Here is a 9644-nt window from a genome sequence, read left to right as displayed (position 1 = left end):
ACTTTGCTTTTACTCATTATTATACTTCAACAAAACAGAGACTCAAGAAACAGAATTAATTACGAATATTTTCGAGATAACGACAGAGTAAATAAACATGAAACAATCGACAATCACACCAGCGATATATATTGAACCATCAAAGGTTAGCCACAACACATACTTTATCTCATATCACTAAAATATACCTGATGAACACGGACGTTAATAATAACACCATTTGACAGCAGTTTAACAGCGCCTCAGTGGGTCACGCCCATGTAGAACACATTTCAAAAAAAATTTAAAAATAGTTGTAGTCTTCGGAATTGAACAAATTATATATCTACTAAAAGGTAATAGTCTGCAGATTCATAAAACGCAAAAAAGTAAAAATTGACTTTTCATGATTTTGAGCCTTTCCGGAGCCCCTTAAACACCTCCTCCCGCACAGGCCATGAAGGCCCGAAGGTACCGACCTACCGCCGTGTCATCCTCAGCCCATAGGCTTCACTGGATGCGGATACGGAGTAGCATGTGGTCAGCACACCGTTCTTCCGGTTGTATGTCAGTTTCCGAGACCGGAGCTGCTACTTCTCAATCAAGTAGCTCCTCAGTTTGCCTCACTAGGGCTGAGTGCACCACGCTTGCCAACAGCGCTCGGCAGACCGGATGGTCACCCATCCAAGTGCTAGCCCAGCCCGACAGCACTTAACTTCGGTGATCTGACGGGAACCGGTGTTACCACTGCGGCAAGGCCGTGGGCTATTAAACACCTGCTGTACGATGATTAAGAAATGGCAGTACACAATGATTCTACAGAGGAAGGGACCCAATAATAGTAAATATCGGAACACAGCAACCAAACAATGCTTCCTCATATTTTCTTTCCTCCCGCAAGCTACTGTCCCTCCCTTAATCCTCCCCCAGAAGGAAAGGCAAGACGTTTACTAATAAGAGCACAGAAATACCACCCTTCTTCCTAAATAATCGCATCCATATCAACGCCACACCCATCCCCGACACACATATGTAACAATGGTGTGCAAAGAGTTTAAGCCATCAAGTCTCAATTAAAAAGAAGGACGCATTGAGACCGACTGTCATACTAAGTGACTGCACCCACACGTCCCGCAAGTGGTACCAGAAGCTGGCGAAGTTTACCGTCTATTGAAGAACAGGTCCAGCACAGCATATAGTGAGACATAAGCAACCGAGATCCAGTCAGTCCGGCAAAAGCTGCTATTGACCAACACACAACCCATACCTGATGTAAAAATCTGTTTCCAAATCGCATTTATCTTATATCTTTCGTATACCAACCGCGATTATGAGTGGGATGAAAAATGATGCTTTGACAGGAAAACATTGAAAAACTGCCTGGCTCACATTAAAATGTCGTATATTTAATAGCTGAAACCCATATCGCTGAAAGAAATATCACAATTGAATTTTGTTTCTGAGGAAATGACAGCAGAAATAAGACAAAATGATTTTCTGTTGCGATGATGGCCTAGAAATTTCTGCTTTTCTTCAGAGAGTAACCATGTGTTTCTGTCAACTCATTACGCGAAATCGCTAACAGCAACCGCCAGTTACATTAACAGTACCGATTAACTAAGCATTCTGGATTCATTGTTCAGATTCTTAAAACAGAGTAGGGTGGTGCAGATCTCAACTCGAATAGACTTTCTTTTCGTAAATTCGTGATTTCTTTTGGTGACAGCTGCTACAGTATTTGTTTGATAATTTTGCAGACGTTGGTCTCTCGTTTCCTCCCACAACATGTGCTTTCCATATTTCATGCAGTCGCTACAAATCCATCTCTGAACTTCTCTAGTCATTAACGATTAAATCAAATATGCTATTACAGTAATTCTTAGAGGAGCTGTCTTATGCTGCCTGCGCAACATAAGACGGTTCCTTCAACAGTTACTGTAATGACATTATAGTTGCTAACCAGTTCAAACTCAGCATACGGAGGATCAGGAACATGCTATTGTTTCAGACACAAGAGTCAGAGGGCAAAATTCATTCATAAAATGCGTTAAACCAAGCAGGTATATTTATTTCGCTATCACAACAAACTTTGACCCTAGTCAGTTTACGCAAATTTCGTAGAAAAAGGCTCCAGATATCGTCGAAATTGAGGTCAATTTCTTCACTCTCCTGTTGTTCCAGCTGGTGTGACTCCTTCAGATATCCGCGTTTCTTGAAATAGTTCAAAATAGTCATCGGAGTAGCACTCAACCGTCTTTTATCAGCCATAGCCATCCCCCCCACCCCCACCCCCCACCATGAACCATAGACCTTGCCGTTGGTGGGGAGGCTTGCGTGCCTCAGCGATACAGATAGCCGTACCGTAAGTGCAAACACAACGGAGGGGTATCTGTTGAGAGGCCAGACAAACGTTTAGTTCCTGAAGAGGGGCAGCATCTTTTTCAGTAGTTGCAGGGTAAACAATCTCGATGATTGACTGATCTGGCTTTGTTACACTAACCAAAACGGCCTTGCTGTGCTGGTACTGCGAACGGCTGAAAGCAAGGGGAAACTACAGCCGTAATTTTTCCCGAGGGCATGCAGCTTTACTGTATGGTTAAATGATGATAGCGTCCTCTTGGGTAAAATATTTTGGAGGTAAAATAGTCCCCCATTCGGATCTCCGGGCGGGGACTACTCAAGAGGACGTTGTTATCAGGAGAAAGAAAACTGGCGTTCTACGGATCGGAGCGTGGAATGTCAGATCCCTCAAACGGTCAGGTATGTTAGAAAATTTAAATAGGGAAATGGATAGGTTAAAGTTAGATATAGTAGGAATTAGCGACGTTCGGTGGCAGGAGGAACAAGACTTTTGATCAGGTGAATACAGGGTTATAAATACAAAATAAAATAGGGGTAATGCAGGAGTAGGTTTCATAATTAATTTAAAAAAATAGGAGTGCGGGTAAGCTACTACAAACAGCATAGTGAACGCATTATTGTGGCGAAGATAGACACGAAGCCCACGCCTACTACAGTAGTACAAGTTTATATGCCAGCTAACACTGCAGATAACAAAGAAATTGAAGAAATGTATGATGAGATAAAAGAAATTATTCAGATAGTGAAGGGAGACGAAAGTTTAATAGTCATTGGTGATTAGAATTCGATAGTAGGAAAAGGAAGAGAAGGAAACGTAGTAGGTGAATATGGATTGGGGGGAAGAAATGAAAGAGGAAGCCGCCTCGTAGAATTTTGCACAGAGCTAACACTTGGTTCAAGAATCATAAAAGAAGACTGTATACATGGACGAAGCCTGGAGATACTGACAGGTTTCAGATAGATTATATAACGGTAAGACAGAGATTTAGGAACCAGGTTGTAAATTGTAAGACATTTCCAGGGGCAGATGTGGACTCTGACCACAATCTATTGGTTATGAACTGTAGATTAAAACTGAAGAAACTGCAAAAAGTTGCGAATTTAAGGGGATGGGACCAGGAAAAACTGACTAAACCAGAGGTTTTACAGAGTTTCATGGAGAGCATAAGGGAACAATTGACAAGAATGGTGGAAAGAAATACAGTAGAAGAAGAATGTGTAGCTTTGAGGGATGAAGCAGTGAAGACAGCAGAGGATCAAGTAGGTAAAAAGACGAGGGCTAGTAGAAATCCTTGGGTGAGAGAAGAAATATTGAATTTAACTGATGAAAGGAGAAAATATAAAAATGTAGTAAATGAAGCAGGCAAAAAGGAATACAAACGTCTCAAAAATGAGATGGACAGGAAGGGCAAAATGGCCAAGCAGGCATGGCTAGCGGACAAATGTAAGGATGTAGAGGCTTATCACACTAAGGGTAAGATAAGTACTGCCTACAGAAAAGTTAAAGAGACCATTGGAGAAAAGAGAACCACTTGCATGAATATCAGGAGTTCAGATGGAAACCCAGTTCTAAGCAAAGAAGGGAAATCAGAAAGGTGGAATGAGTATATAGTGTGTCTATACAAGGGCGATGTACTTCAGGGCAATATTATAGAAATGGAAATGCGAGATATGATACTGCGTGAAAAGTTTGACAGAGCACTGAAAGACCTAAGTCGAAACATGGCCCCGGGAGTAGACAACATTCCATTAGAACTACTGACAGCCTTGGGAGAGCCACTCCTGACAAAACTCTACCATTTGGCGAGCAAAATGTATGAGACAGGCGAAACACCCTCAGACTTCAAGAAGAACATAGTAATTCCAGTCCCAAAGAAAGCAGGTGATGGCAGATGCAAAAATTACCTAACTATCAGTTTGATAAGTCACGGCTGCAAAATACTAACGCGAATTCTTTACAGACGAATGGAAAAACTGGTAGAAGCCGACCTCGGGGAAGATCAGTTTGGATTCCGTAGAAATATTGAAACACGTGAGGCAATACTGATCCTATGACTTATCTTAGAAGCTAGATTAAGAAAAGGCAAACCTACGTTTTTAGCATTTGTAGACTAAGAGTAAGCTTTTGACAATGTTGACTGGAATACTCTCTTTCAAATTCTGAAGGTGGCAGCGGTAAAATACAGGGAGCGAAAGGCTATTTACAATTTGTACAGAAACCAGACGGCAGTTATGAGTCGATGGGCACGATAGGGCAGCAGTGGCTGGGAAGGGAGTGAGACAGGATTGTAGCCTCTCCCCAATGTTATTCAATCTGTATATTGAGGAAGCAGTAAAGGAAAGAAAAGAAAAATCCAGGATGTGGATCCAAGTTGGCAGGCCTGGGAATACAAGCACAGCTGGATCGCATAGTGTTCTACACAAGTCTCCTTTATAGATGAGCCACGAATTCCTACAATTATCTCAATAAATGTAAAGGCTGATAGGCATCTTTCGGACCTAAGAAATTGTTAAAGAAGCAAAACTTCACGTGTACTTTTTAGAAATTCGCTTTAATTCGAATTATTAAGAGTCAACTCTAATATCTGAAGAGATATAGATAGAATTTTGGGTCATTACAGCATAGGAAGTTACAAACTCTGAGCTTCTCACATGTAAAAATTGTTATTACTGGCTACATGCGCTGACTTTCACCGAACAGTAAAGAAGGCGGAAGACAAAAAGAAATGACGAATTCTTTTTCAATGCGTGCTGGCGAAACGAGTACTTATATCGGCTTGAAGTTTTTGTTCACTTATCACTGCAAGCTTAATTCAGCAAAATGTTTCTTTCTTTCCTTCTTTCCTACGTAGAACTGACAACATCACACGTTGGCATCTCCGGCCAAAAACTGTCCACAGAGCAGAGAGAAGGTTGTAGTTTTACTTGGTTAGCCCCAAAACCCATTATTAATTAATTTTGGTGAGTGGATGTAGGATTTAGATGTGTGAGATGGTGAGCTAACACATAAATGTCAAGTATTTTGCTCCCCAATTTATCATACTAAGGGAATGAACTTTTCGTATTTCATCAAATGTTACCGTTATCACTACAACGCTATCACGAATGTGTGGACGAGAAAAGGAATACTCATATGAAATTAGCTAGATTTTCAAATTAAACGGTCAATACGCCTATTTTTTCTTGAATCTACAAGACGTATTCATGGATTATACACTACTCATTAAAGTAAACTACAACAGTGGACGCAACTGAAACAGAGATAGTTTTTCGGAAGGCTGATATGTACATAAAAATTTCATGTTTCAAATATCAACTGAAAATGACGAGAATTTAACTAAGAAACTAATACTTATATTACAGACTTAGTAAATACTTTCGATAAAAGTAAGGAACGTCTGAGATACGAGGAATTCCAATGTCTTTTTCAAGGTTTTATTGAGTAATATACCAAACGACTAATATTAATTTATTATTCTAAGTGACTATTCCTGACTGCAATGGGGTAATATATGCATAGATTTCCAGAAAAGACCCATGGTACATCACAGGCAAGCAATATTTCGCTAGTTATAGAAGCGGAATTGTGGTGCTGCGGCCACAAAACTCTACAATCCAGTAGAAATTTTGGAGGCTCCATAAAACATGTCATAGTATAATTAAATGATTTCTAACAATTTCTATGTATTTCATTTCATTTCGACTTCAAAAAGCTTTGTATTTTTTCGATCTGGTATCTTGCAATGTCGCATTAATAAAACCGAGGCGTCACTTCTAATACCTCCCAGAATGTCTTTTACTAATGTGCTTCCCGTAGTGCTGCAAAAAATTCTTAGGCCAATAACCAACCACTCCCAGAAAATCCTCTGTATTTACGTGTTGTACGAATCCAGTCATGAGTAGTTTACATCGTAGATCACGGGCGTCCAAACAAAAATTTCGTACATGGAACCAATGGACACAAGCATACACAATTTTTAGAGTATAAATTCAGATTGGTACAGTTCTCAGAAACTATAGCAAGTAAAAGGTTTGCTTGAAGCTATATGGGTTGTTTCGCTCTACATCTAAATCTCCGTGGATACTATGCAAATCACACTTAAGTGCTTGGCAGAGGATTCATCGAGCCACCTTCACAACAACTCTCTATTATTCCAATCTCGAACAGCGCGCAGAAAAAACGAACACCTATATCTTTCCGTGCGAGCTCTGATTTTCCTTATTTTATTATGATTACGTTCGGTGTCAACAAAATATTTTCGCATTCATAGGAGAAAGATTAAAAATTCGTGAGAAGACCCCTCCTCAATGGGAAACGCATTTGTTATTATGATGTCCACCCCAAATTGTGTATCATGTTTGTGATACTCTCTCCACTATTTCTCGATAGTACAAAACGTTCTGCTCGTCTCTGAACTTTCTCTATGTACTACGTTAATCGTATCTGGTAAGGATACCAAACCGCGCATCAGTACTCCAGGGGAGGACGGGCAAGCGTAGTGTAGCCAGCCTCTTTAGTAGATTTTATTTCACACAAATATAGTTTTTATAACGCTCCTATGTTATTCGAAATCCAACATAGACGAGGTGTGTAAATATATAGAAGGAAAATGTTGGAAACTGTGCGTAGACGGAGTGAATATATGTTTCGGTATACTTTGCAAATAATTTTATGCTGCTAACTATCTTCTGAATATGTTGTAAATACTTTGGTGTGTAACATTCGAATGTATCTCTATTTAAGAAGGCAATCTTTGTAATTAGCTGTCTTCCTTAATATTATACACATTTCATATGCACAATAACATAGAGAGACTATAAAACTTCCTTAAGCATCTTACAAGATACAGCATGTCGATATCTTTACTTATTTTCCTATAAAAATATTTTTTGTTATGTAAAACGAGAAATATCACATAGCATGATGTGTTATTATGTCCCAGGCGTTGATGGTACGTTATATGCGTTGTTCTTAGGTTTCAACTCGTGTCAGTAGTATGAGGTGGTAGTTATTCTCCAATGTCGTAACGCAGTATCCCCAGAGAGAAGGGGATAGAGAGGAAGAGAGAGAGAGAGAGAGACATAAATTTAACAACATCAAGATTTACAATGACAGTTAACAGCTGTGCTCCGTTCCCTGCGTTAGAAGAGGGTTAGGAAGGTGGGAGAGGAAGGGAACGGAAGGAAAGTACGCGACCTTGCCGTATCTTTAGGTTATACGGACCTAACTCAGGAACAAGGGAGAACACGTTCAGCGAATCATTGTCGTGTTGTAAAGGTAATCACGAATCCAATGCCTAATTATATTTATTTCCACTTTAGTGACCTCGTGCAGAATGCTGCTGTAATTTCTACGTTTTAGACCGTCAATGATTTCTGTTTAATAATGACTTTGCTTGTAATCCTGTAGGAGCAGATAAAAATATCAAAAAGAACTAGAATTTTGTGCAGGGACACCTATGTTCCACAAATGATGCAGAATACAGTATTATACTTCTGTAGATATACTGTGCTCCAGTAACATCAGAGATAGTGTAGGCGTACTACAGATCCATAAATATTCGTCAAAAGGCTGGAACAGCATCACGTAAATATTGTAATCCAGAATGTTGGTCAAAGAATAGGCTTATTATTTGGTCTTGTGGTTCATCAAAAGGATCTAGGACATTTAAGGCTATGCGAATGACATCACTGTCGTTTTGAAGTATGCTATTTCCACCTATAAATAATGACTTTCCCAACTACCTTTCCTTTCACAGCGCCTTCAAAGAAACTTATATCATTCCTGCTAGTATTAGTCACGAATGATTGGTGTATCTCGTACAATCATAAAAGAAAGGTTCATGAGTGGAATTAAAATTCACGGTGGAAGGATATCAAGATACGATTCGACGATGACATTGCTATCCTGAGTGAAAGTGAAGAAGAATTACATAATCTGCTGAATAGCATGGACAGTCTAATGAGTGCGGAATAAAGATTGAGATTAAATCGAAGGAAGAAGAAAGTGAAGAGAAATAGCATAACTGAGTACAGCGAAAAAACATCAGGATTGGTGGTCACGAAGTAGATGATGTTAAGAAATTCTGCTACCTCGGCAGGAAAATAACCAATGACGGATGGAGCAAGGAGGACTTCAAAAGCAGACTAACACTGGCAAAAAGGGTATTCCTGGCGAAGAGAAGGCTGCTAGCATCAAACATAGGCCTTAATTTGAGAAAGAAATTTCTGAGAATGTGCGTTTGGATCACAGAATTGTATGGTAGTGAAAGATGGACTACGGTAAACCGGGAACAGAAGAGAATCGAAGCATTTGAGATGGGGTGCTACAGACGAGTGTTGAAAATTAGGTGGACTAATAAGGTAAGGAATGAGGAGGTTCTGCGCATAATTGGAGAGGAAAGGAATTATGTGGAAAACACTGACAGGAAGAAGGGACAGGATGATAGGACATCTCTTAAGGAATCAGGGAATGTCTTACATGGTGCTAGAGGGAGCTGTAGAGGGCAAAAACTGTAGAGGGAGACAGAGATGGGAATACATCCAGCAAATACACTCCTGGAAATTGAAATAAGAACACCGTGAATTCATTGTCCCAGGAAGGGGAAACTTTATTGACACATTCCTGGGGTCAGATACATCACATGATCACAATGACAGAACCACAGGCACATAGACACAGGCAACAGAGCATGCACAATGTCGGCACTAGTACAGTGTATATCCACCTTTCGCAGCAATGCAGGCTGCTATTCTCCCATGGAGACGATCGTAGAGATGCTGGATGTAGTCCTGTGGAACGGCTTGCCATGCCATTTCCACCTGGCGCCTCAGTTGGACCAGCGTTCGTGCTGGACGTGCAGACCGCGTGAGACGACGCTTCATCCAGTCCCAAACATGCTCAATGGGGGACAGATCCTGCTGGCCAGGGTAGTTGACTTACACCTTCTAGAGCACGTTGGGTGGCACGGGATACATGCGGACGTGCATTGTCCTGTTGGAACAGCAAGTTCCCTTGCCGGTCTAGGAATGGTAGAACGATGGGTTCGATGACGGTTTGGATGTACCGTGCACAATTCAGTGTCCCCTCGACGATCACCAGTGGTGTACGGCCAGTGTAGGAGATCGCTCCCCACACCATGATGCCGGGTGTTGGCCCTGTGTGCCTCGGTCGTATGCAGTCCTGATTGTGGCGCTCACCTGCACGGCGCCAAACACGCATACGACCATCATTGGCACCAAGGCAGAAGCGACTCTCATCGCTGAAGACGACACGTCTCCATTCGTCCCTCCATTCACGCCTG

At 40.9% G+C, this 9644-nt stretch overlaps 1 pseudogene; it reads right to left on the bottom strand.

Annotated features, from left to right (window-relative positions):
• Nucleotides 1-627: 627 nt before the first annotated feature.
• On the bottom strand, nucleotides 628-745 carry LOC126238511 (5S ribosomal RNA; annotated as a pseudogene).
• Nucleotides 746-9644: the final 8899 nt, after the last annotated feature.

Source organism: Schistocerca nitens, chromosome 2 (assembly GCF_023898315.1).
Source record: "Schistocerca nitens isolate TAMUIC-IGC-003100 chromosome 2, iqSchNite1.1, whole genome shotgun sequence".
In the NCBI taxonomy this organism is placed as follows: Eukaryota; Metazoa; Arthropoda; class Insecta; order Orthoptera; family Acrididae; genus Schistocerca; species Schistocerca nitens.
This window is presented reverse-complemented; position numbering and strand designations above follow the sequence as displayed.